Source organism: Gobius niger (assembly GCF_951799975.1).
Source record: "Gobius niger genome assembly, chromosome: 18".
Lineage (NCBI taxonomy): Eukaryota > Metazoa > Chordata > Actinopteri > Gobiiformes > Gobiidae > Gobius > Gobius niger.
The window spans coordinates 20,754,099-20,781,990 of NC_136869.1; the positions used below are offsets into that span (position 1 = coordinate 20,754,099).

General features: G+C 42.5%; 1 protein-coding gene across 1 annotated transcript in view; it reads left to right on the forward strand.

Annotated features, from left to right (window-relative positions):
* Positions 1–8,858: 8,858 nt before the first annotated feature.
* The window catches only part of LOC306977603 (uncharacterized protein), an 86,478-nt gene continuing 67,444 nt past the window's right edge, over positions 8,859–27,892 (forward strand). The window contains 2 exon segments of the mRNA XM_079575998.1: positions 8,859–8,970; positions 25,298–25,401. The gene's annotated coding sequence lies outside the window, so the exon portion shown is untranslated.

Sequence of the window (27,892 nt, forward strand, 5' to 3'; positions counted from 1 at the left end):
CAAAACGATTCATTGTGTTTAATTTTCAGAATCTGGTTTGAGTGGGGTTTTGTTTGTTTTTACAGAGGAAAAAAAATCCTTTAAATTCTTCCAAAGAACGGGACTCTAAACTCAGTGTCCTAATATTTCAGTAAACAGCCAATAAATATGGACCATGTGCATAATGTAAATATCAGCTACACACTACCAATTAATCTCTTTCAACGGGGAAATTTAACATCGCCTATTTTTAGTAGCCTGTTGTTACTTAAAATAACTAGTAGCGACCTAGCTAATGGCTAATTTTGCGCTACCAATCGTAGCCATAGCATGTTTTAGCATTCAGCGTGTTTTTGGCCTCCAAGATTTTGTCTAAACATAAGACAGTGTTTCTAGTCACACAGCCATGAGTTTATGGTCCCCTTTAAATGAAGAATCTCCTCTATCTAATAATAATATGAAGGGCCACAAAGTCTGGGACACTTGCGATATTAGCCTATTAGCCTATGATGTTTACTTTTCCCTGACTGAAGGTGACACTAGGTGAATTTAACACTGTAACACTTCAGAGCAGTTCATTATGTTAATGTTATCAATGAAGGTGAGTTTGGAACCTATGATCTTTAAGCTAGTCTTCCCTGATGCGTACGTCGGACCCTTTCAGAGTGCAATAGTCCTTTAAGAAGACGCGTAGCAGCTTTTGTTTCATTGGCACTTTATTCGTCTGACTGTGCACGTGTTAGCAGACTCAGGAATGTGTCGTCCATGTCATACACTTCATCCTTCTCTAAAATCAATAATGATAATAACTGTTAATGTACATGAAGGTCCCCTTTAATGCAGACTGGTGAAGATTGTATTGGACCGCTTGCTGGTTGACGCTGTTTTATTTATTTATTTGGCTGTAGCGATATATACGACTTAATGTGATTTTTTTCTGTATCTTTATTTATCAATGATTATTTCACAGCGGCGACACGCCCACGCACGCACATAGTGTACATGTTTTGTTTCCATCACGCACTTTAGAATAGAACCAAAGCAAGTGGACATACAGAGTTTACAATTGAGTCCAGTGTAAAAAGCAAAGGTATTTCTCGCACATTCATGGTGTAACATAGACATTACATGGATTGGATGGATTGAAACCTGTCGTAATACAGGGTGGTAATAAACATTGGGCCAGATCATGTGGCGGCGCACGGGGCGGCGCAGGCTCTTGGCGAATTATTTTCCGAGTGGCGGCGCTATATGTGCCATTCGCCTCCGCCACCTGCGAGGGGGCGTCACAAGAGGAGGTGACTCCACTGATGGAAACACGGCTGACATTCACTTCCTCGTTTACATCGCGCTGTCTTGCGTTCTTTCTTAAGCCTTAGGCTCTCACAGGTCAAACTAAAAACTTTATTTACCCCATCGTGAGCTAAACCATGTTCACGTCTCGAGAGAAAAAGAGCTACAGCGTCCGCTGTGGCGCGGATCTGCCCGCGCTTGGCGTGAACGCGAAACAAAACAAAAGCACATGTTCACCCCCCACAACCACGCTCCTGGACACGGAGTCGATCTGGTTGGAGGAAGATGTGTGTGTCTCCACCCACTTAGATGCGCTAAGTCTGGAGTGGCAAGATCACAAAGTGCACTCCTACTGAGCGCAAAATGTCACGCTATCGTCTCCGTTTTGATGCACAAGATCGGGCCCCCTGTCTTTAAAATAGCATTAGCTAAAACAATAATAAAAAGAAATAGAGAAACGAGCTGTGGAAAACTCTGTTAGCTGTCGGGTCACATAGCGCTTGCTAACACACTGTTGTGTCCAAATAGTTTTATGTGAACAGTCTCAAGTATTTGACATTTTACATTCATCATTTGGAATGAGCCAGGAATTTCACATTTTTAGCGGTTTTGACGACCTATCCTAACCTAGCCTAACCTCAACTTTCAGGGCAAGATTGGCTATATATTATTAGTGCATGAAAAAGAACTGCTATGGTTTCCTTTTCTTGTTCTGTAATAATACGCTGATAGGAATTTAAAACACTAGGGAGATTGTTCACATAACTACTTTGTAGTTTTTCAGATAGCCTGTATTCACCAGTGGTGACACGGCAGCTGAACAAGTTGCTCTGCAGCACATTGTTTTGGCTAATGTAAAGTAGTTGCTAACTGTTCACAATTAACATGGCAGATTTGGCCCATAATAACACTGAATGTGCAATACGCCATGCCTATGTAATGTCTATGGGAGCCTTTGAACAAGTGTAACAAGAACGAATGGAAAATGTTCGCTTTTTAGTTGTCCATATTCACTTTGGTCGTTGCTGCTTCGATCTGTATTTCCTGGATTTTGTCGCATCATAAAAACACAAAACTGCCCCCCGTATATTTTCGAAAGTCTCTTGTCCATCACTTGATCCATATTGTGCTTAAAGAGGGGGTATTATGCTTTTTTCAATCACATAGCACCAGCCTATATCACACTACAATGATGACCAAACCTTCTGTTTGTCTGTAAACGCAGTAAATTAGAATAACTGCCTTGTATAAAATTGCTCTCTCAAAATGGCTGTAGTGAATGTCTTGAAATAGGCCCCTGCCTCTTTAAGAACCTCTGACCCTTTCAGACACGCCCCCTCCACACGCTGTCTGTGGCGTCAGTGGGGAGGGGGTTCTGCTGAGGAGCAGTGGTTGGTTACTCGGCTGGTGACGAAAGCTCGGAGGCGTCTCCAGGAGGTGGGGGCGTTCCTAGGAGGACTCAGGCAAACCTATCCCTAAAATGGCCGCCATCAGAGTTTTTACAGATTACTCAAAAATACGTGAATGTGCCAAGGCAACACTTCAGGCATGTTTTTAATGAGGGAATGACATAATAACATGATGTAAAGCTTGAAAAAGTCGATTTTGCATAATACCCCCCCCTTTAAGTGCGCTCATCTCGGCACCATCGATTGGTTAGCATGCCTCTAAAAGTGAAAGCTTGTTTTCGCAGTTCTATCACGTGTCATTGTTGCCTGCAGCCCAACACTGACATTATTTATCATTTCAAAACGTGCTGTTCTTTCCGCACAAAGTCTCCAGTGCTAATGTCGCGTAGCTAGCGTGCGTCTGTTCCGTGTACAACTACTGTCACCTAGTGGCCTGAGCTGTATATTACATTCTATGACTATGACCTCAAATCTCGAATGTGGTTTTTCCATCAACTTTTATCCCAACGTTTAATGTGACGCGTTGTGAAATCTTCAAAGCGACGAGTGCATTCGCATAGACGGACCGTACGAGATGCACTTTGTCTGTTAATCCTTCGCATTCCAACACAAGAACCCGCAAAACTTCTGTACTTCCCCTTTGTCGTCTTTGGATTTGTACATATTTTGAGCACCTGGGGCGAGAGTTTTTTTGTTTTTTTGTTTTCTTTTGGTACCGTTTACACTGGATCTGCTGTCACTCCTTGCCTGTACATACGGACTTCTCTTCTACTTACTGTACAGGAAACTCTTTGGCGTTGTATAGCCAGCACTATGCAGTCTTTGGCATGCTTTGAAATGCGAAATACTATAGAGGAAATATACGAAATAATAAAGAATAAAGGTCTGCTCTAATTTCTTATAAAAAGGATCGCCTTACGGGGTTTCAAAAAAAATATATGAAGGATTATGATCAGAGGTGGGCAGTCACTTTTACTTGTGTACTTTTACTTGAGCCACTTTTGGAAGTTTTGTCATAGTATGTGTACGAGATTAATGACATTTGGTAGTAAATCTTCTTTCATGTAACTTAAAGCCACACTGCTTAACATTTTACACAGAGATATGAATAAAATGTATTGGTGAAAGACAAACAAACTCTAAAAACATGTGTCTGTGACCGTGAGTGTTCTCATCCCTCTTCAGACAGGACAAGCTTTGCTGGGAGCGGGACATCATCAGCTCGTAACATACTGTTTAAATACATGACATGCACTTCCAAGTACTTCGTTTTTATAACTCACTGCAAAAGAAAAAAAAATATCGTACCTAACTAAGCATTAGGGGCCATTCATTTGTCTGCATTTTTTACCACTGTTTTGGTAGCTCCAGTGACGTGTGGCTTTAAACATATTTGTTCATCTACAACAGGGTTTCTGTCTGGAGCAGCAAGTCAAGGTTAAGATTTTAGATGCTATTTAAAGGCACACTGCGAAACATTTTGGATTACATTGTTTCAGAGACCAGCTCGGCACAGAAAATGTTATTTTTGCACAGGGTAATCTGAGAATGACTTTGGAGGAGGACTTAACCTATTCAAATGTCACATTTGGCTACCTTTGGTCAACATCTCCATGGAAACGAGCAGGAGATGTCCCGCTTCCAGTGCAGTCACAGATCTCAGTCAGATCTCCGGAGAGCTGAGCCGCTCACACTAAACACACACATTTGTTTGGTCAGTTTTTAGGTGTTTTTCAACAACAAAAATAATAATAAAAGCTTAGACTTCATTCTATGTATTGGGTGATTATGGTGTGGCTTTAAATGCCCCAAATACTGTATTTTTTATGTCACAAATGCGAAATAAAACAATTTTAATATCAAATCAAGTATTCTGTCAAACAGAGGAATGGAGGGAAGTTTTGTTTTGTTTTTTAGATATTTGTCACCAATAAAAAAAAAACTGGAAATGTTACTCAGTGTGGCTTTAAATATAAAACAGACTTTTTTTTTTTTTAACTTATCACCAATTATTTCCTGTCACTCTCTCTCCCCTCCTCCCACCTGAGTAAAGTGACTACTCTACCCACCTCTGATTAAATTGAGAAGGGTTGTTTTTTGTTTTTGTCTTTTTTTTATATTGTGCACATTTTTACTTGCATGCTGCACTCAGAATCTCCCGAGACGAGGGAGATTGACGTGCAAGGCAGCGCATCTTTTTGCTGTATGCTTGCAAACTGTGTGTAGAGTGAAGACACTGAATTCTTCCAGGTTATGGGAGTGTCCTATTTATACATATTTATATATATATATATATATACATATATATATATATATATATATATATATATATAGACTACAGCCGACTTCCAGCTTGGGAAGAGGGAGATAGCTGCAGATATAGTGGTCCTAGATGAAACAATGTTCTAGTTAATGGAGTGAAGCATGTGTGGTCGTTCTGGGCAAAACTGATCCATTAAGGAGCGCTTGATTTAACTACCTATGATTCGTATATGGGGTTACATCAAGCGCAAAATTAATATTCTGAGCGTTGTGTTGAGGACGTTTGGGATGGGCTACGAAAAAGAGGCTTTTATTTCGGGGTTGAAAACGTCGACTAAAACTGAAACACTTTTTTTGTCAAGTACTCAGAAGATTGTGATCTTCCAAATGAGGCTTGTCCTTCCCCATACGGTTAGATTCACAAGGCATCCTTACCAGACGAGAACCAGATGGGGGTTGCTAAATGGCCGTGGAAAAATATTTACACCTATCCCTAAAAAGTACCTAATGTCGGTCACACCAGATATAGCCAAATATTTCCACACTAAATGAATCGATATAGCTGGTCAGCGTACAATAATGCCCTGTTTCTTTGGGGTTTGGTGTGTGTGACTTGATAGGCAGCCCATCCCAACACGGCAGAACACTGGATGATGATAGTAATGTTATCCGAGTGGGTCAAAGTAGGCAATGTTTCATACTCATGTTCATATCTCTAATGATAAATGATGGTGGACAGGGTGAGCTCCAGGTTCTGATTGTGTGATAGCGTTATCAATGGTTTAACTTTATAACATTTCGAGAATATTTCTTTCAATAAAGCTCTTTGAAAGAAAACTGTGTCTGAGCTGATTACTGATAGAACCAGACAGAGACCCTGCCTCGGCGGGTGAGTAGACTTTTACCCTCCCTGCGCCCATGCACACAGGGGCGGACTGGCCATATGTCCGTTCTGGAAGAGCACAGAAGGGCCACCGGCTCTAGGGCCACCAGTCCCGCCTCAACCGAGCTTTACCCAAATCTAAAAGCTAAAAAGAAAAGCATCAAAATAGCGAGAAAAAGAGGATGAAAAGTCAACAAAAGCATGAGAAAAACACAACAAAAAATGATTAAAAAAACAACAAAATATGACAAAAATGTCATATTTTGACAAAATGTCATATTTTGACATTTTGGCGACGTGACGAAAAGTTTCCATCACTTTTGTAGGTCTTAGCTTTCAAATGAGGCGTTACATTGTTGCTCTCCAGTCAAGAAGCTTTTAGATTTGGGTAAAGCCCAATATAAAAAAACATGAATCTAAAAGGAATTCCGTGGAGTATGGTGTACCACAAGGTTCAATTTTGGGACTGTTATTATTTATTATTTACATTAATGATTTTGCTTCTGTTTCTATGACCACCTTTCCAGTTCTTTTTGCTGATGATACCGATCAAAAAAATAATAATAAAAAGCCGAACTGGGGAAAATGCACTCGTTAATGTTAAGGCGGGTGGTAAAAGGTTAAAATATGTATTTGTGGAAGTCACAATTATGCTAATTTGGGCCAGGCTGGTCAGAGTCCAGGGCTGTTTTTCAGTCCCAGTCCGCCCCTGCATGCACATGTCTGCAACAGCGCACATTTTTGCACTTTGCATGTAACACGTTCAGAAACCCACTAGGGGGCGCCAATGCTCCATGAAATATTATAGTTGCTTCTGAGCTGCCAAGTCATGTTGACACATTGCCCTGAAGCGTCACTGCTCTGAAGAATTATTATTGCTCGAAAACATGACAAATACTGCCAAAAATGATTTAAGACCAATTAAAGACTAAGCTCTTTGATAGCTACATAACCATAACAGTTTTGTCTTTCTTCCTGTTCAGTGGCCTATGCAATGATTCCATTAGAAAACATCTTGACCCAAAAGTACAGTATGCCTGATTCATTGCATTGCATTATCATTTTGTGGGGAAAGAACAAAAACAAACATTTTAATGGATCAAGGAAAGTTGTTTACATTTACTGTGACGTGACGTGAGTGCAATTCAAAGATGTGGCCATACGGTGTCTCCTCAAACCCATTATTGGCAACGGGACAAGCCAATTTATACAGCTCGTCTCATTTGCGCACTATCAACAAAATATATGTATTTATTTAATAGCCTACACATTATTCTAGGACACTCACTCACCACTTGTAATATATTAATGAGCCCCATCCTGGCCCTATCCTAACCATGCAATGATTGTACTTCTACTCCCTTTCTTTTCCTGACATTCCGCCCGCCTGTCTCGAACAAGGGGCGTCTTCCCCGGGTCCTGTCGGTCTTGTCCGTACGGAGCGCTCCTTCCCTCGGGCGATTGGATCAGCACCGTCCCGTAAAAGGAGTCAAACGCCTCCATTGAACCTCCGCCGTGTCCGTCAAAAGGGCACGCGGTGACGCCGAGCGCACCGGGCGAGATTTCGACCACGCGATTGACCAAACCCGCTGCCACTCAGTGTTAGACGCTATTTCTATTGGTCAGAACAACTGGCAGTCACTTTCTACTACTTGTCATTGGCTCGAATGCCTCTTTGGGGGGCGGGACCAGGAGGTTGGGTTGACAGAGAGGAGCTCTGTGGGGATGGTGAACCTGCAGACCGGAGCGGACCGCAGATCCACGACCGTACGTTTAAGGACTGCAGATTTACGACCCTCTATTTACGAGACAGCAGAGCGCAAGGGATGGAAATCTGCTGCAGATAATTACTTACTCCCAAGAATAGTAAACATAGATGAATGAATGTATGAATGAATAAACAAATATTCAAAAAAGTAATAATCATCTACAAGTGACGCCCAGATATGACATTAGTAGCAGCAATGTAAACAGCACAGGGCCGTCAAGAGGCCAGGCTGGGGCCCGGGGCGAGTTTCACATGAGCCGACAGCCTTGAATAACAAACCTGCTCGTTCACAATCAATTAAATGCAGATGCAAATGTTAGACCTTTTTAGAATTTACTGTCGGACAAGGACAAGATCGCGAATACAAGCGGCTGAAATGAGTTTCCTTCGCAGGGTGGCTGGGCGCACCCTTCGAGATCGGGTGAGGAGCTCAGTTACCCGGGAGGAGCTCGGAGTAGATTCGCTGCTCCTTCACGTCAAAAGGAGCAGCTGAGGTGGCTAGGGCATCTGTTCCGGATACCTCCTGGAACACCTCCCGCGGGAGGTGTTCCAGGCATGTCCTAGTGGGACAAGGCCTCGTGGAAGACCCAGGACACGCTGGTGGGACTGTGTCTCCGAGCTGGCCTGGTGTCGCCTCGGGGATCGGGAAGTTTGGGCATCTCTGCTGAGACTGCTGCCCCCGCGACCCGGCCCCGGATAAAGCGGAAGAAAATGGATGGATGGAGAATTTACTTTCGATAAGAATTGCCGCCTAAAAGTGACCCCTGAGCTCAATTATATTCCGTTAAATGTTTGCTTTTTGTGGGGTCGGATGCACAGTCAACGCCCAAACATCATCTAATAGTTTGATAATGAAAGAGAAACCACACATATGTCAGTCAACGGATATGTCATACCTCACTGTATTTTAATATAGCGCCTGGCTTCTCCATTCATATGTATGGGGATAGAACGGTCCATTTAAACAGCTCCAGTTAAACATTGCCTAACACGCATTTGTATCAAATCCTATAGCGACAAAAACCTGACAAATCAGGTGTTGAAGTTTTTTTTGTTGCCGCTTTTTTGTCGCTCTTTCTTTGGGCTTTCCTGTTGCCACTTCTTTTTCCACTTTTTTTTGCTTTTAGATTTGGGTAAAGCCGAACTGGAGCCAAAGCGCTCGGTTCAGGCGGAGATTTAAACTAAAAACCATAACCCGAATCTTCCGGACGGCAGATGGCGCTGTTTGGAAAAAGCAACGGGCTCGCGAAACCGGCGGTCGCGAACGTGCGGCCGCTCCAGTGTGCGTGCGCTGTCGGGCGAGGTGGGAGGATCGCAGCGGTGACAGCGACGGTGGGAGACTCCCGAGAAAGTGTCAAAAAGCAAGTCAACAAACGGTGAGTGCAGCGCAAAACCAAACCGTAGCTTCTTCGCGGCTGTGCCTGAACGCGCGCGGAGTTTGTGCCGACCCCGCTGCTCCGCGTACAGCCCCGTAAAGTGCGTGTTCGCAGTGGAATGACGCTGATTTTTTTTTTTTTTTTTTTTTTTTTTTGGATGAGTGAGCGCCCAGCCTGCACGCATCACGACAGCAGCGACACTGTACTGCTGCTGCTGCTGCGGCGGCGGCGGCTCGGGTCATGCTAATAGTTACATACGCGCTTACTTTACGCATTTGGGGAGAGGTCGCTGTGGTCAGACCGCGGCGTAACTTTCGCTTTTGGGGCTGTAGACGGGTATGAATGGATGTGCGAGGGCAGGGTCTTACGCGCAGCGTGCAGGAGAAGTTGCACTGTCATACATGCGGAGAAAGAAAGTTGTGCACGTAGAAGCAGCCGCACAATGGATGCTATTCATTTTGCTGATAGCGAGGCGAGGAGACAATGGGGACCTGACATGGCCTGTCTTTATATGACTACTTTAGTCAAATGCACTGAAGCAGACTCAGGGCTGGCGTTTGGTGATCCAAGTCTCACGTAAACTGCTGGGTTGCTTGAAACACAGAGCGTTAAGTCATTATTCTTCTTGATAAAATGGTTCTGTTTAGGTCATGTTTTATGAAACACTGTTATCTTATCGTGCTCATTGTTTTATCTCATTTCAGTGCGCGTTCTTTGGAAATATCAACATTTAAATATTGTTCGTGGGAATTCAACAACTCTGAAACATTTAGGATTATGCATTCAGCTTTGACTTTTATTTGATTATATATTTAAATGAATATTTGGCTACTTTACCCACCTCTGCTTAGTTCATGACACCATTTTGTAGTGTTGTTGTGTGGTGTGCTGTGTCTTTCCTGTGTTGTTTCTGGTCTGCTGGCTGTAGTAACTGTTGTTACCTTTTTAGCATTAGAGCTGGGAAATGGTACTGCTGAGTTGGGCTGAACGATATTGAAGTAACTTGCAGTATGCGATACAGCTGTGCAATATCACGACAACGATACTAATGCGATATGTTCCATTCTAATTAAACATAGATCGTATTCAGCAAATTACACCAAAGCAAGACTTAAAGAAACACTTTATCAGCACAACAAGACTAAAATCGAACTAAGGTAGTAAATTAAATTTCAAAATGTGTCGATCTTAGTCAGATGAAGACTTTAGTGATGTTTCGATTTATTGTGGCGTCTCACGATACAGATATTGCATCACCTAATATTGCGATACGATATTTTTGTTACATTTTGTGCAGCCCTATTGTTTATTTATTGGTGTATTTGGTCGGGACAGTGCAAGTTAATGAACAAGCCACACTGGATTGTTCCGTCGTCCCGTGCGCTCTCTAAAACACACTCTCATACATGCTGGCCTATTGTACATGTTTTTAGTGGTCGGAGAAACCCGAGTACCCGGAGGAAACCTCCGCAGACACGGGGAGAACATGCAAACTCCACACAGAAAGGCCCCGTCCCTGGTGGGAATCGAACCCAGGACCTTCTAGCTGTGTAGCACGAGCGCTAACCACGGCGCTACCGTGCCGCCCAGTGAGTGTGGAGTGTACTGTACACTTTGTAGTTTATTTTAAATTCCTTTTTACCAAAAACACATTTACCTTCACTGTGATGTTTGATGCACTTTGTGCAGAAGCCGTGCACGTTCTGAGCTGACAGTGGCTGCAGTAAACTTGTGATGGAAAGTTTTTCTTTACAGTGAGTGAGTGGTTTGTGCTGGTCACAGGGGCGGAGGGCGCAGATTGGCAGTCTTACTGTCAGTCTACCCCCGGACAGCTGTGGCTATACATAGCTTTAGCTTACTGCGACGAGCATGGAGTGTTATTGACACAGGATGACGTCTTATTTTGGTTTAGTTTGGGATCTTTGAAATGCTGTTTTCCTGTGTGTTGAGTAGTTTAGTGGTAGAACAGAGCAACGACTGCTCTGGTTCATCATCATTACTCTGCTACTTTAGACATCAATAATAGTTTTCTGCTCTAACAGAGTCTTCAACATAGGCTTTATCGCGAAGATAGTGCAGGAATATGATTTTATAGCATCATTCATTCATTTTTAAAGCCACACTGCGTAACATGTCACCCAATAAATACAGTATAATAAAATAAAGTTTTTTTTTCCTTTTTACACAGATATTTCCATAGCAATAAAAACTGAACAAATGTGTGCCTGCTGTGAGCGGCTCACCTCTCCTCAGACCTCTCCATGGAGCCCAGAGGAGAGGTGAGCCAAGAGTCTCCATGGAGATGTTGACGAAAGGCCGCCAAACATGAGATTTTAATAGGTTAGGTCCTGATCCAAATCCATTCTCCTCTTTTTACCCGCTGCAAAAATAGCTCCTGATCCATTACATTACGAAGGCAGACAAAGTCAGCCACATTTATTAAGTTTAAGTTATTAAGTTTATTAAGTTCTGTGAATCCTCATTCAACAATTGGCGACTAGTCAACTGCTGAAGTAGCCCAGAGTGCTCCTCAGATGTAAAGTACCCACCTGGAGGATTGGTCTATACTCCTTGCTGTCGGTACGTGGGACAGTTGTCGTATAGGATCAGTTTAATGAGCACCATTTAGTTTCCTTTCATTTGTCACCGCTGCTGTTCGAAGCTGCCACTGCATCGACCACTCTCTGCCGTCTTCCGGACTTTCCCTTTCACTTCCTCCTCCTGTGTTTGAAATAGCCACATATCAGGAAATGGCCTCTGATATAAACCTCCTCCACCGCCGTTAATATTGATCGCACGATAAAATCCATGGTGATTGTGGGTAACTGTGCGTTTGGGTTTTCACGACACCTTTTGTAGAATTTGTTTGTTTGGTAAAAGTTAGAATATTGAAACTTGAGATCGGTATCTTTCACATAGAAGAACTTTTTTTTTTTTAAACCATAGTGTTCGTCATTACTGAACTTGAATTATTGAACTTGATAACCACAAGATCTACAGGAAGCATAATAGATGGAGCGGCCCTGGTGTATTATGCAACTACTAGGCCTATATAAATATCATGAATATTTTAACTGAACAGTGTAGTGGTGGTTAGCAGTTTAACGACTCACCTGACACGGTGCTTCTGCCTCTCATAAAACAGAAGCTTTTGTTAGCATCTCTTCTGAAGTTGTTTCCCGCCCACAGTCTTTAGTGAAGTCTCAGAGGTTCGTTGTTATGCTACTGTAACCTGCTGCCCTGTTGTTAGCGGCACGGCCACATGAAGTTTGGTCCCACGTGAGATGTGTAGCAATGTTGTGTAATTGTATGTATCCTTTTTAACTCCTGACTCTTAAAGTCCGTGGTATATTCTCATAGTTTTTCTTGAATTTGGCGGCCCATAGAGCGCAGCATGTAATAGATCTGCGAGTCGAGTTCATAATAATGAATGAAAGTAGGTTAAAAATGTCGATACCGCGCCCACTTTTTCGATAAGTGTATCCGCAATGAGATATTGCAGTATTGATTTTTGAGCACCACCCTAATGTCCAGCATCCATGGGGTTTTATCTGGACAGAAGCTGCTGACGCTGTAGTTCAGACCTAAAATACACGTGGTGCTAGTATTAGTATAGTAGTTTAATATATTCTATATTCTGAATCTGGATATTATGAATCCAGCAAATGCACACTGCCGTTGTGTCCTTGGGCAAGACACTTTACCCACTTTGCCTCCTGTGTCTGACACTGTGGTTCCTTGATATCAAGCGCTTTGAGCCTGATGAAGGTAGAAAAAGCGCTAATACAAATGCCATCATTTTCCATTATAATATCAAACAGCATTATTGTCCAAATCACATTCAGCTGCTGTTTGGCTGAAAAGTATATAAAAAAATATCCTTTTTTCTTCTGTTTGATGGATAGTTTGCAAATCTTAAGAAGTGATATCATTTTTTTTGGGTTTGTGGCAATATAATATAGTATCTTGAGCTGAAGGATATTGAAGTAACTTGCGATGTGTGACACCGCTATGCAATAATGTGATATTTCACTCAACCATTTCAACGCGATATGTTCCCTTATCATTTTCACAAATCGTTAGTAAGTAAGTAATGTTTATTTATATCGCACCTTTCACAGACGAAGGTCACAAAGTCCTTCAAAAGTTACAAATAGAAGTTCCTATTTTTCCAGCACATTGTTTCAAAAGAAGACTTAAAGGGGCTGGAAGCAAGTTCGCCATTTTATACTCACTACTGCCACCTCAGGCCATATGTGTAACTGCACCTTCTATATTAAGCTCGTGCATGACGGCAATTCGGGCCAAAGTGACACATTTTTGAGTGACCGTACAGAATTTTAGAGGCAGTTGTGGTGAACAGGTCTGAGCTCATTCTACACATTAGGAAATGGCTGGAACATGTAGGGGGAGGAAAATACTTAATTTTAACATTTTTAAACTCCCTATAGTCCCTTTAAGAAAGACAACATCGGAACCAAAACAAGATTATAGTTGAACTAAGTTAGTATATGTTTAACTAAAAATGTTATGTATAAGTTTAATGCATTGTTTGTTTTTGGCTGAGTTTGTAGAAATATTGTGTCTATCTTGACTTTAGTGACATCACTGAATATCGCGATACGATATTTGTGGCGATATATTGTGCAGCCTTAGCTAAAAGCTTTCAAATTGACCCCTTGTCAGCGCTCAATTAAAGCTTTTCTTCCTAAAAGCTGGCGGCTGTTTTATCCAAAGTGTAATAAAGAAGTTTTAAATCACTAATATTTAGTTTGTTTTTTGGCCTTCACCTTGAAAAGTCTGTACCTTTTGCCAAAGAGTTGGAGTAGTTTAGTCTGTGTTTCTGCCTAACGGCTCTCGCGCTGTATGTTTATCCTTGAGCTCCAGCGTTTTGATCATGTCCGTTTGGATTGCCTCCCCTCTCCAGATTAGACACCCCTCCAATCCAATCCCCTGAGCGGCAGCAGAGATTACCCTCGCAGACCAGCGCACGCACAGGGCAGCCAAAACGTCCCGCCGCCCGACGATTAGGTGTTAGTCCCACGACCAAAGAATGGAAAGGTTCATGAAGCAGCAGCAGCAGAGCCGTTCACAACACGCTTTTCCACTGATGAAAAGAGTCAAATTGCAGCAACATCTGTTTTCCGCTCTGCTTTTAGAGAAATGGAGTTCCATTATTAGACGTGCACCTCTTCATCAGGGCTGTGCCGGTCATGTGCCGGAACGCTAACTTCAACTTTACACATAAGTCAGTCAGTACTTCTGATACACCTTAGAAAATGTACCACAAACGTACAAACTGGTTGGAGGAGGTCGTTGGATGGGGAGCGAATGTGCATTTCTTCTTTCACTGAAAATTGTGAGAAATTCTTGCCATATTGTCCTTCCTTATTTTCTTCAGTACTTAGAATTGTCATCATGATCTGGAACTGAAAACAGAAAGATAAAGTTCCTGAATCCCGTCAGAAACTCCTTTCTCCCCCAGTACCCGGCCCTTCTGATGTCTGCTTTAGCATTAACCCCTGTACTCCGCTGTCTGCCTTCAAGCCTCAACATTCAAATGAGTTTTCCTGTCCACTCCCTGAGTCTGCAGAGCGCATGAGGAGAATATAATAAACCTGTAGAGATTTGATATAGTTTTTTTTTTCGCTATAGTCTACAATAGCCATGGCTGAATTGCATTTTACCTAAACGGCTCCATTCGGCTCGATGCTCGACGGCCTCGTAAAGTCCGTTAAGCCGCGTTATTTTAACCCAGCCTTGTAAGGAGAAGGAATGTTTGCAGAAGAACTCTTATGTGTCCACTCTGCAGGGCCACCTAATGGGAAGTCGGTGACGTCCATCAAGAACGAGCCTAAACATAAGCGAGGGAACAACAAGGCAGCGATAGAGGAAGGGAAGAGGTGAGTCAGGGGCCGAGGAGGGAGGACAGAGGGAGCATCCAGACAAATGCGCTCTTAGTGGATTCAAAAGGACAAGTGCACTGACTCTGTAGCGCGGTGTGTGCCTGTAGCGTATCTCATGTTTGGTCTACAGTAAGTGGCGCTCCTCCACTCGCTCCCCGCTCCGTGCTGGGAATCGGTTCATATTCATCGACCTGTTTTGGAGCCTGTCCACACACGCTACGCACAGACAGCTGCACAGTCAGAAACTCTCTCCAATTATAAGCGTAGAGTCATATTTTTTTTTTACACGAAATATCCAACCAGATGTGCCTGAACACGGCTGGTTCTCCAGATGTAGAATAGCAGAATATCAAATGCTAGTGCAGTGGTGTCAGGCTGTAGGATTATTGGACATTGACTTGTCTAAAAGGATCATTATGAACATGTCCGGAGGCTGCTGTGATTACTGAGCATATGTGTGAGCAGGCCGACAGCATCATCAGAGGTCAGGCCTTTAACGGTGCCCGGTTCACACCCATTAACCCACAGGACGGATCGTTACGGGTTAGTCAAGACTCTGTGGGAGCTAAACTGTTAGCAGCACTTTTTGTCGTTTTCTCTTTTAGTTTGTTCATTATCAACTTATTGCCGGTCTTTCACTTTCTTTTGAAATTGTTAAGCTGCTGCGGGGACATCTGGTGAATGGAAAATAAAAAAAGCTTTTAACTAAATGTTGACTCGGACATTGAGAGAAAGTGCAGAGGCATTGAAAGCATGGCTCGGTTATTCTCTTTGGTTTTTCGTGCTGCTTTTATCAGAGTTTCCACAGGGCATTAAAGAGAATTAAAAGTACTTGAATTAATTATGTCAATATTAAGGCCTGAAGTCATTAAGAAGCATTAAATCTGAGTCAAACTGGCATTAAATCTAAATTACCTAGTTTTTCTTGGAGGCAGAACCAATGGGCAAGGAAAGCGCTTCTCTTTGGTCCTCATGGCGGGGAGCTGACATTGCTGAAACAGGATTCTAACTGAGCTTTGGACCTCGCTTAAACTGCTTAAAAGCCTGGCTCCAAAAAGTACATTTTTTTCCTCAAAATCGCTATGACCCATGTGACAACGCTGTCGTGTGTCATATTTTGAACCACACTGTTTTTTTAATATTAGAAATAAAAAGTGGAAGCTTAAGTCTGTGATCGACCGCAGAAGTGCACGTTTGAAAAGTGACTCACATTGTTGGATCTCGGAGCCTCAGGCCAATGCAGATGTTTGGGAAACCATTAGCTCATAGCGGAACATGCTGTAGCTGCATTATTGATGCCCATTGTTTTACTACATAGATCAATACAGTATATCGATAATGGAGTCATTAAAATGTCTAAAAATAACTGACCAGGAGGAGATTATACTGTGTTATTCGTGATGCTTAACCGCTGAAATGAAAGCCTTAACATGTGTATGTTTTGGGAGAGAGCATTATTCAAGGGAAGTGCACCGAGTGGCATTGCGTGACAGCCGTGGATTGAATGAATGAACGGAGGGATAGAGAGAGAGAGAGAGAGAGGAGTGAAAGAATGGGATTTTGACTGCGCTGTGTCCAGCCGCTGTAATCCCCTCAGCATCAGCACCGCAGCAGCTGGAGCAGTGTCCCAGCCCAGAGAGGAGCACAGAGGGCGGGCGGAGGCCGGCACTTCCAAGTGTCTGCATTCTCCCTGCCGCGCCCAGAACATGCTCAATAGGTTTGTCCAGGCGTCTGCAGCCTCCAGTTCAGTGCTCACATGCACTGTAAACACTGGAACTGGCTCTTTTGGCAGCAGCATTAGCATAGCCCCACGGTCGGTGTTTATGTTGCTGTGAGCGTAGAATTGATATCCGTCTGACCCGAACTCCTGACTCCGGGCAAATCAGCGGATCTTATTGGAGGCTACTTGATCGTCTGTCTCTGGTGTTTACTGTGCGGATGAATATTTATAACGTACATGACAGATAGCACACACTTGTCACCTGCAGTTGTAAATAACTGCGCGGGGTGTGCTCGGCCGCCGTGAAAATGACTCTTTTATTCATGATCTGTAACCTGACCCTGTGTGACTGGCTTTGAATAGATAAGAGCTGCTTAAGGATGGACTTTTGACCTCAAGGAGTTCTTCAGTTCACCATTTCTAGAAACAACAATACAAGAATGTAATAATTAGTCTTAAAATGAGGCTTAGAAACGTGATATATGCCAACAAATCAATGGTAATAAACACAGTTTGAGCTCAGAACTGTGGAGAACGGCTCCAGTGATGGTCGGACTTAAAAAGGCGACACTTTTCCTTTATTAGTTTATCAAGGAAAAACTAATTGGAGCAGAAGGAGAAACTGGATTACTCAAACTTGAATTACACAAAATACTATGTTTTTGCATAGTGTGGCCTCTTTTAAACGAGACATGTCCTGTAGAATCAATTTTAAAAGCTTTAAACTGTGTTATAATGTTATCCCTTGTCCCGTAACAACTTTGACAAACTTTGCCACGAAGCTGAAAGTGTGTCATTAGTCATTCCCAATGTTGCCTGAGGAGGGAGCTCTGGGCAAACTTCTATAGACGTTATTTCAAAATATTTCGGCTATAAATAACCGATACTGAACAAATGCCTGTTTTGGCTCTAACCATTTTAGAAACACAATTTTAGCTGACTAAATCTGAGTGAATATGGACATGCTGCAGCTCACTCTGAAGCTCTGAACATGAGGATTTAATCGCTGAATTAGTTTTAACCTCTGCAAATGTATTTTTGATCACCACGCAAAATGCTGCAGTTAGCCACAGTATGCCAATGCTAGCGTCTGCATGCTAATGCTAGCGGCTGCATGCTTATGCTAGAGGCTGCATGCTAATGCTAGCGGCTGCATGCTTATGCTAGCGGCTGCATGCTAATGCTAGCGGTTGCATGCAAACACTAGCAGCAGCATGCTAATGCTAGCATGAACTAATCCAAGCTTTGTTGAACTCAAAATGAAGAAAATGGACCATTTACTTGTCACTCGCTGCAGCCACTTGTAAGAATTTCTCTTGGTATCGGTATTGGTATCGGAAGCAAAAAAGCTGGATCAGTGAATCACTGTTTCAAATGTTTAAATGTAAACCATCAATGGTACCAAAAAAAAGTGTTTGAGTCTCACTTATGCAGGATGTTCACTTACTTGTCACACACTGCTATTGTATTGCCTTTTCTTTTTTTTTAGCCCACACTAGGTTTCTTATGTTTTTACATTTTTAAATGGAAGGCTATAAATCACTGCTGATTTTGATGTTGCGTCAGAATGAGGACTATCTAACAATACGATATTAGGCTGTTGTGTTTATTTTTTAGGTAAATCGGGGAAACCTTAAGGAAACCCATTCAGACACAGAGAGAATTGAACCTGGGACCTTCACGCTGTGTCGGTTCATTCTCTAACTCGCCACTCTCAGCCTTGACTGCTCACTCCCTGTGTTTGATTTGGGATGACGCTGACCTCCATATCTGCTCTCGTATAGTGTGTTTAGCATTCCATGGGCATGTGCTAAGCCCCCTGTGCAACAAAAGGCCTCAGTGCGTCCGTAGTGTGTACGTCTGAGAGAATGCCATTGTGTTCGGGAGCGCGAGCTCGTGGGCGGGGCCGTGGACAGCGAGCCCATTGAGCGCCGCCGTAAACCTTTCAGCAGTGTCTCTAGGACAGAGTGGAGATGTCCAGGAAAGGGCTTGAAAGGAAAAGTGGGCATCATTATGGGGTGGGAGTGGGATGTGTAGTTTGTCAAGACTGTTGTAGGGTTGTTCAAATAGTCACATTTTGATTTCAATTACGATTATTGTCCTGACAAAAAATAGCCCTTTTGAGAGGAGACAAAATTGCCCCAAACTTTGAAGTTTGTTATGAGCATGCAGGTACTCAGCGATACTTTTTTTGATACCTATACTAAAATATTTGTCATCGAGAATGAGAAAACAGAACAATAATGTGTGGAAGATCTGCAAATTTACATTGTCGGGTTCATATCCAATGTCATGAAATGTGTGGAATCATTTATTTGAGCTGAAGCAACAACGTCACCTCCTTTAAAGGAACAGGCCACTGTTTTCCCATACTGAGATATGTTCTTACCTGAGCTTAGACAAGTTGATACGTACCTGTCTGGTCTTTGTGCCCGTGGAAGAGCGTGGTAGCTTCCAACTTCAACCCCGTTTGGAGCCATAGGAATATCTTGGGAGAGGCCAAATGCTAACAACATCTTTGGTCGTTTTGCATGACTGAGCGCAGTGCAAAGACCAGACCGGTACACATCAACTCATCTAAGCTTAGGTAAGAACATATTTCAGTATGGAAGAACAGTGGCCTGTTCCTTTAATGCTGTCCCTGAACCAACAGCATCATAACTTAATTTTTTGCAGTACCTGCTTTCAATACTTATACCTTATACTGATACCCGTAATACTAGGGGGTAACAATGCACAATTTTGTTTTCTATTTCATTTTGTTTTGTGAGCCCAGAGGTACATTTTATTATAAAGTTTTGAAAGCATTGCCAATTTTATTCTGAGGTTATAAGTACTGTCTAATGAGGAACATTTAGGCTATTTTACTTCAAAACCAGCGTACTTTAATGGGATTGGTTTATTTTTTTTCTCAATGTTTTGGATTTTTGTCAAAGACATTTTAGGAAGAGATTGTATATAGTAGGATTATATATTGTATGGCCAGTGATTGAACCCCTACATCAGTCTGGCTTTTTTGCTGCATTTGGACTTTGGTAAATCCAAAAGTAGCTGTTTTTAAAAAGTGAAAACTGCAGCACCTCCTCTGCTGTTAATGCAGCACCAGCAGCGCTCAATTAGGCTTATTCAGTTAGAGCAGGAGACCCCTCCGTCACACCCCCTCACTCAGGCCCAAACACTGGCTCTTTGACTGGACTCTTAACACCCCCAGTGTGGCCGGAACATTGGCTACAGCTAATGTGGACCGACATCAAACACGGCTGACATTCACTTTCATTTGATATTATACCACAGGCCGTACGTAGCTGCCATTTGCCCGTTCAGTGATTATTAAAGTCCTGATTTTATATTGATTTCTGACTCATCCTGCTTATTTCGCTGCACTTCCTCCCTGCTGGCAAAGGCACAGTTACGTTTCAACACTCCCCAGCCAGGACTTTGCTCTGCCTCAGCCTTCACACTGACACTGCATTTAACTTTCTTATATGTGTGCGTCTGTCTGTCTGTCTGTCTGTCTGTCTGTCTGTCTGTCTGTCTGTCTGTCTGTCTGTCTGTCTGTCTGTCTGTCTGTCTGTCTGTCTGTCTGTCTGTCTGTCTGTCTGTCTGTCTGTCTGTCTGTCTGCTTGATTTGATTTCATAACTTCCCCTTGGAAAACTTACATTATCACACTTATTTTTAGTGTAAACGGCGGCAGTCTTCCACGTGCCTTTTATGAGTTGATAGTTTCGCATTGTACAGTCGGCTGGGACTGTTCGCTCCATTTCACAACAGTGGCTGAGAAGTAGTTCGATTTAGTTCTTTGTTGTGGCTCGATAGCAAGAGTTCTCAGGCAAGTTGGAAATTCTACAGTAAATAAAGAAAGACATATTACGTACATTATGTTTTCTTTTGTTTTGAGCCTTTAACCATATGGTAAAGTTGTTCTCTCATCCAAAAACGTACCTGGAGTCGTATATTTGCTTCACTCGCACCATCTTGTCATTTCTCCTACTGTTTGTAAGTTTGTTTTGTACTTTGTGTATTTTGTTAGATAATCGACAGAACATGGAGGTTAAAAAAAAACCCTCAAGCCAATCTCCAAACCTGTTCTGAGCTGTTCTACACTCAAACCGCCTTCATTACGTTGCTGTTTATTTTGTATAACGCTGTTCACCAAAAAATGACTTCTTGTACAATCTTTTTTTATCGATCAACTAAGGAATATTAAGGTCAGCACAGTCCTTGGTAATAAAGTGTGATATTATGCAAAATAAACTTCAGATGCTGTATGTTTTTTTTTTTTTTTTTTACCATGTTGCAGTGTTGGAGCTGTGCTTAGAGTCACTGACGCATCATTGAGTAATCCTTGAATCTTCCCGAGTGGCTGTGAGTAGCATCGCAGCAGCAGCTCCCATTTCAGCTCCTCCTGACGTCCATAGTAAAGGCTTTCCTCACCTCTCCATCATCTCATGCTAAGCTCAATCCTTTCATCGCAAAGTAAAAACACTCACCATTGGGGGGCAAGAGGAGGGGGTTTGGGAGGGGCTTAGAGCGAAAGTGAAGCTACTGGATATTTAGTTTCAACTGTTTTAGAAGCACATGGCATTTTCTAACCAACAAAGTGTAAGGCAGTGATAAAGGTGTGTATGAGATTATTACCAAATATAACAGCTGCTCTTTAAAGTGATAAAAACATCAGAAATCAGAAGCTTGTGACTACAGTTATGACTTAATGTATCTTTCAACACACCAGATAAAGCCAAATTAACATGTTCTGCTCAAATATTGTTCGCTGGGCAGTACATTAGACACATAAGTGCATCTTGTAAACTGTCCACTTGCACTGTAGGGAATGTAGGGCTGCAACTTACGATTTTTTGGTAATCCATTTTCATGATTAATCGATTAATTGCTTGCCTGTGAATGGTGTTTTTTTTTGATCACATAAACCTAAAGTGGCATCGCTTGAGGACATGTAGATGGAGTAAACTTAAAATGAATGTTTGTTGGAGGCTCCTGGTGCTAATTCTGCTTCTGACTGGATGAGACACAGACAGACGTTTATGACATTTTCAATGTACAAAACACTACAGACCCTAACGATAAAAACAAAGTAGGTTATAGTTGTCGACTATTTGAATAATCGATTAGTTGTTTCAGCCCTACTTGGATGTGACGGCTACCATAAAGGCCAGTCTAATAGCGCACTCTGAATTCTCAGGACAGTTTTGTTTTTGTGTGTGTGTTTTGTGGAGCAGTTATCTGTGAGTCAGCGTGACCGGCGATATAAAAACAATAAAACAGTAGCACCAATGCGATGAGAGAAAAAGTTTGTGTGAACCGTGTGCCCCAGTGTTTCCCTGCACTTCAGTCCTGCCGTTCTGCCTGGTGCCTGTTTGAGGAGGAAAGCAGGAGTTTGTTCTTTTCAGACTCTGACGCTGCTTTTTTCAGAGTTACACGGGAAAACGCTTAGCGGCGCTCCCCGCCTCTCCGCTCTATTCATTATGCACTAACATGCGGGATGCGCAGCTGGATTATATAACGTTGGCCCATATGGCAGCAGCACATGTGAGGGCTGTGAACGGAGCAGGAAGATCCTCCCGGATCCCCTGTTGTGTGGACGCACAGGAACTTCATACAGCAGTGAGCGGCACTTTTCACCCCTCATGTGACATTAGGCTCTTAAATAGGTTCTAGTTTTATGTTTTTTGTGGTCCAAACTCTTTTACCTTTTAATCGAGAATTCATTTGTGCATTGTTACAGTTGTTAAAAGTTTGGTAGTCTGACGTCTGCCACCTGTGCTGTTGTGATCCAGTCTGTCCAGTCTCTGTCAGCAGAGGAAGTCTGCCCTTGTGCCTTTGTGCACTGATTTGTGGGCGTGTTTGTGTACACTGTCTGTCACACAGCGCACCTGAGGAAGTGTTGGATAAAGCAGGTGTAACCGCATTGTGTGCCATGAGGCTAATATAAACAGTGAAGGCTTCGGAAGTCTTAATGCCATTGCCTGTTTGGACAACTTCCCATTACTACATTATTGTTTTACAGCGTCAATAATATGGAAAGTCAAAACGACTCGAATCTGTCCAGTCGCCCTGTTCGGTTCTTGCAGCCATGGCTCCACGGCACGTCACACATTTATTTTACATCAACCAGTCTGCAAGCTAAATGTTTGGCAGTGTTAGATATTGCCATATGTCTGAACAATAAGCTTTACAGTTCAGCTGCACAATCGAATCGAAATCACAATATTGTGTCTCAGTCTCAGATTGCAAAGGCTGCAAGGCATTATGTCCTCTGAAATCAATGGGAATTATCAATAAAACTTTCTAACCCTGTTCATAATCTACTCCTTAACGTTTATGCTCCTGGATGTGTTTCTAATGTGCGCTTTGAGCTGAGTCTTGATCGGAAAACACGGTGCTTGTCAGAACGATGTCGACTATTCCGAAGTTTATCTTGTCTGCATTGTGTCTCTTTCGTAGTAAAGCCGACCGCATTAAACAAGTCATCATTTGAACCCAGCGCTGCACTTGAGAGGTGTAATTATAATGCTTAATAACACTTTATGAGTTCTAGACTCCACTTGACACTGAAGCTCCCTCAGGACTCTGGGGCTTGTCTTCATTTGGCTCCGCTCCAACTATGTCAAGCCTGAGTCAGCATTCCCTCTCTCGGTCCGCGGGGAACTCCGGCTAAGTTCACGCTGTCGACGCCTACGAGAGCCTTAGAAGTGAATCACAGTAATGGCCATTATTACTTCAAAGACTTTAATGTTGAACTCACTGGTTTTCAGTGTGTGGTGCTTGAGCTGTGCAATGAATCATTTTTTAAAGTGGGCGAACTGTATTTTACAATTCTGCTTTTGAGCACCTCAGTATAGATATTTGACATTATATCTTTTATACTGAAGTCTCTGCATGGGAAATAAGCTTGATGAGTAAAGAATGCTTTTTAGAGACCTTGTAAGTAGCTTGGAGCGCCCTCCGCTGTCTGTAGGGGACAAATGAAAAAATGTTGATATGCTGCTCAAACTATACTATACTTCTTTTCCCCATATTGCCCAATCCTATATGTAAGGTACCAGTAATAGTTGTTTTGAGTTGCCACCCCTCCCACCAGATTCCATTTCAACATTTTAACTTTCAAAAATGTGTCACAAAACATTCACTGCAGTTTTTTTGCGGGGCCCCCTGACTACAGTAGCCCCCAGATAAACCACACCCTTTACCCTCCCCCAATGAACGCCCCTGCTAGCATAACAAAAACCATTCCCACCCATCCATGAACGCTGCGCACCCTGGGCTGTAGCTGCGCTGGAGGAATCCCTGGTATGTTTGTGTCTATTGTGCGGAGTGTGTATGTTTTTGTGAGGGCGTGTGGAGGAGAGTGTGTGTTTGCGTGAGGGCGCGTGTGTGTGTGTGTGTGTGACGCTGAGGCTAAGGCCTGTAGGGAATGTGGCTGATAACATCTCTGTCAGAGGAGTGCAAGGGCAGCTGAATAGTGACCAACTTCCTCAAGTATTACGAGAGCCAATATTGTTCACTTTTGTGTCTAGATTTGGATGTATGTTATCGACTAAATCATATTTACACTTAAGAAGAAGACTACAGTCACACGCCTTTCAGAACATGTTGATAGATATGAATTCCTGAGTTAACAGGTCATGTAAGACCTAAGGAGATGGGAGGCTTTGTTGTTCACATTATATCACATCATACAGCCATTCCCAAAGTCCAACAGATGCCCAACACCAAACGATACAGGAGACTTTCTTAAAGGTTGCTTGCTGTGAGTGAAAAAGTGAAAGCCCTCTTTTTATCAAGATCAGATAATGATTTGTTGATTGGAGAAATTCACTTGAGATGTTTCATGTCAATTATTAATAAACTGTAAAGGAAAAACCAACCGGGATCACTGGACTTTCCTACACTAAATATCCTTGGCTACATGACTCACATTAATATGTACGACTCACAACATGAAGTGATCTGATCATTATAACATGTATATATAGCAGTTATCAGTTAATATCTTACAGCAGCAGCGGCTTGTTTCTGTCCCAGCCTTGATAGTTGTTGCTAGCATTAACATGCTGCTACTAGCTGCAGCATTTTGTGCGGCTCAAAAGTACTGTTTTCAGAGGCTAAAACTAACTCTGCAAGTGACTTCTCCTGGTTCAAGTTTATGAATGAGATACAGCATGTGCATGTTGATTTAGTTGATGAAAGTAGTGTTTTTAAAACACCGAGAGCCAAGTATAAGTATAAGATACTGTATTTGGAATCCATACCTGATATTGTATTTTTACAGAGTTGGTTCTGATATCTGATACTAATAACCATTTTTTACATATGCTTGATGTGTTGATAAGCTTTGAGGCCCCTCAGAGGGCCACACATTGGGAACCACTCGCCTAATAATATCAATTCTTGACATATCATTTGTGCTTCGGGAATTGCTTTTTAAATTGCTGTTTGATCTGTTTTCTCTGTCTCTTTGGCTTTGATATTTTTAATAAAGAGACTCAGGAGATGACTAGGCTCTTGATACGAATGTGGACTTTAACAATATATACTAAATTAAAGTTAAAACTATAAACCACAATTAGTTTAGTAGTTTGAACATGAAATGTTTCTCTTTTACTGTTAAAGTAAATGATCATTTCAATGAGATCATCTTGGTCTATTCTACTTTGTCTGATTCCTCTGTTTATTTCCCAGGGCTTTGGACTGGCTGGAGTTTTTGGTGGCCTCTAAGGGAACTGAAACCCCGACATCCTGCACCAAAGGGGAGCTAATCACTTCACTAACAAGGACCTGTTAAGGTATTGTCATTTCTTCATTATGTTCCTTTTACTAACAGGTGAATGTTTTTGGAGGGTCCACAGTTCTGTTCCTGGAATATCCATTATTGTTGTGTCCTTGGGCCAGACACTGGACTTTACCCACAATATTGAAGAGGTGCCTGAGTAATATATAGGCCCTCATTGGCTCAAAGTTTACCAACATTGTTTTGATCCATTTATCAGTGACTCCCATGAAATCAGATCTAATTTACATATGAGGTAAAAAAAAAAAAAAAGTAATTTGTCTAACGTCTAACGGTTACAATAGAAACCAGTACGACCTGTGTGTTTGGTTTGGGAGGGGCCCCCAGGGTCAGCTGGAGCCGTGATTTATGAGCTGTGAACAGGTATCACGTAACGACATATTCCCCCGCCCCGACTGCTCTACTGTAAACTAAAAAGGGGAGGGGTAATTGTCTGAGCTAACGGTTCACAACATTTTTTATCTTCCCTTCTCCCCAAACCTTTCAGGTGTCAGTGTGCACCTGACAGAGCCGGGATTGAACCCTTAACCTTCTCTTTATGAGATGCCAAAGCAAACCAGATACAATGGTGGGCAAGCACATCTTTTCAAAATTTCAAATTGATTTTAAAAAACCCACTGGCAAACAAGCGTAATCTGGATATTACAAAGTTCTCCCACACATTGGCTGGCATACCCCTGTTGGGAATCCGCGGTCATGAAGCCATTGCACTTTTCCTACAGTCGTGTTGCTTTTAGTCTCGCCCTGGTTTGAAGCTCGGGGGTCGGGGCGTGACCCAAAGCGGTGCTGCGAGGCGGAACACGGCTTTTACGGTGTTAAGTTGCACATTACAGTCTCTTTACATGCCTGGAGTAGACGTCATAGGCCACGCTGGGACATCAGAGCGAAGTCGGGGGGCGAGGCTTCCTTCAGCTATTGCTGGATGACCTAAGAGCAGGGGCAACCAGTACTTATTTGAGTTTACCCACATAGTGATGATGGGATATGGGATGGCGTAAAATCTGTGATGTGGCTCATGTTTGATGATCATTCTTTGATCATCAGGTGTTGTTTTATTTTCATGTACAGAAGAGTTGTGCCGGTGCGTGCATTTCTATATAAGCTACATATTTGAGTTTTGCCACTAACTTATATCTTGCAATCCCCAGCACATTATACAAAGTAACTTCTATTTATTCACGGAGAATTCTGATAATCTCACAAATCTATTCAATATTTTTTTTTTTTATTAAGCTTTGATTTTTAACAGCGAGTTTCCAGTTCATTACGTTTCAAAGTGTCAAAGGGCGTTCATTGTATTGCCATGTAATTGCTCTAGGTAAAGTTACACTGTAGCCGCAACTACCTGTCTCTGCCTTTGTTTCTGCAGTGTTTTCTGGCACAGATTTTCTTCTGGAAAGATAGTTAAAGACAAGTTCAAAAATCAAAGTCAACTTTATTATCAATTCTAATACATGTACACTAGTGTGTACAGAGAATGGCAAGGGGCAGGGAGATGGTTCAGTTTCCTGTCAGCCTGTTGGATGAAGCTGTCCTGGCCCAGTGACTCAGAACCCACTGTTTAACCAACTTTTCTAATGTTTGCTCTGTTGATTATCCAAAATCTATTGTACACATTTATTTTTTCCATTATTATTCCATTATTATTCTTATCTAAGAAATCAATATTGCTCTATTTTCTTACAGCATGCTTAAACTTTTGAACTTCCACTTGTGTTCATATGATAACCTTGAGTCTGTCCCATACTGATCAGGCCGGTGACACTGCATGACTTCTCTATGAGCTGTCTGTAACGCGACACGGGGCCCACGTCAGCCCTGCTCGCCTTGTGTGGGCTTCAGAAAGCCTGTCCCGGTGCTAAAGCTAAGAGCAGCTATAACGAAGTTAGGCCTAAAAGCAGTAAGCACACTTTGTAATTAAATCCATCTCGCTGAGGTTGTGAGCCTGTTGGAGAGAGAGCAGGTGTAGGACAGAGCACAGAGTCAGACTCAGCTGTCCGAGCTGTGCAGCTGCTACAAAAGCAGAAGTGTGGGACAAACCGGGAGCTACAGGGAACTGAGCTGCACAGGCTGTGTAAGTTTAGGACACAGGGACAGAGTTTATGACTAACTCCACACACACACAATGTGCCTGGGTCCTGTGTGCTCCATGATGTTGCCTCCACTCACTGACTGTGCCAGCTCAAGTGGTAGAAACGCTTGCCCACTTACTGGAGCTTAGAGGTGTGATTCCTTACATGCGTTTTGTGCACATGGGCAAGACGTTTCACTTAAAACTGGGACTCACCGGATTTTAATTTGATTTTGAAACGTGACACAAAAAAGTGCACAGACATTAAGACATTTTTCCACAATTGAACTTTTCCTACTTTATTGGAACCATTCTGACAAACGATGATGATGCGAGACCACATACAGTTCAGATTTTAGTCACAAAATCTAATGTGAGGTCAGAACCTTTTAATCATGACCGATACTACATCAGT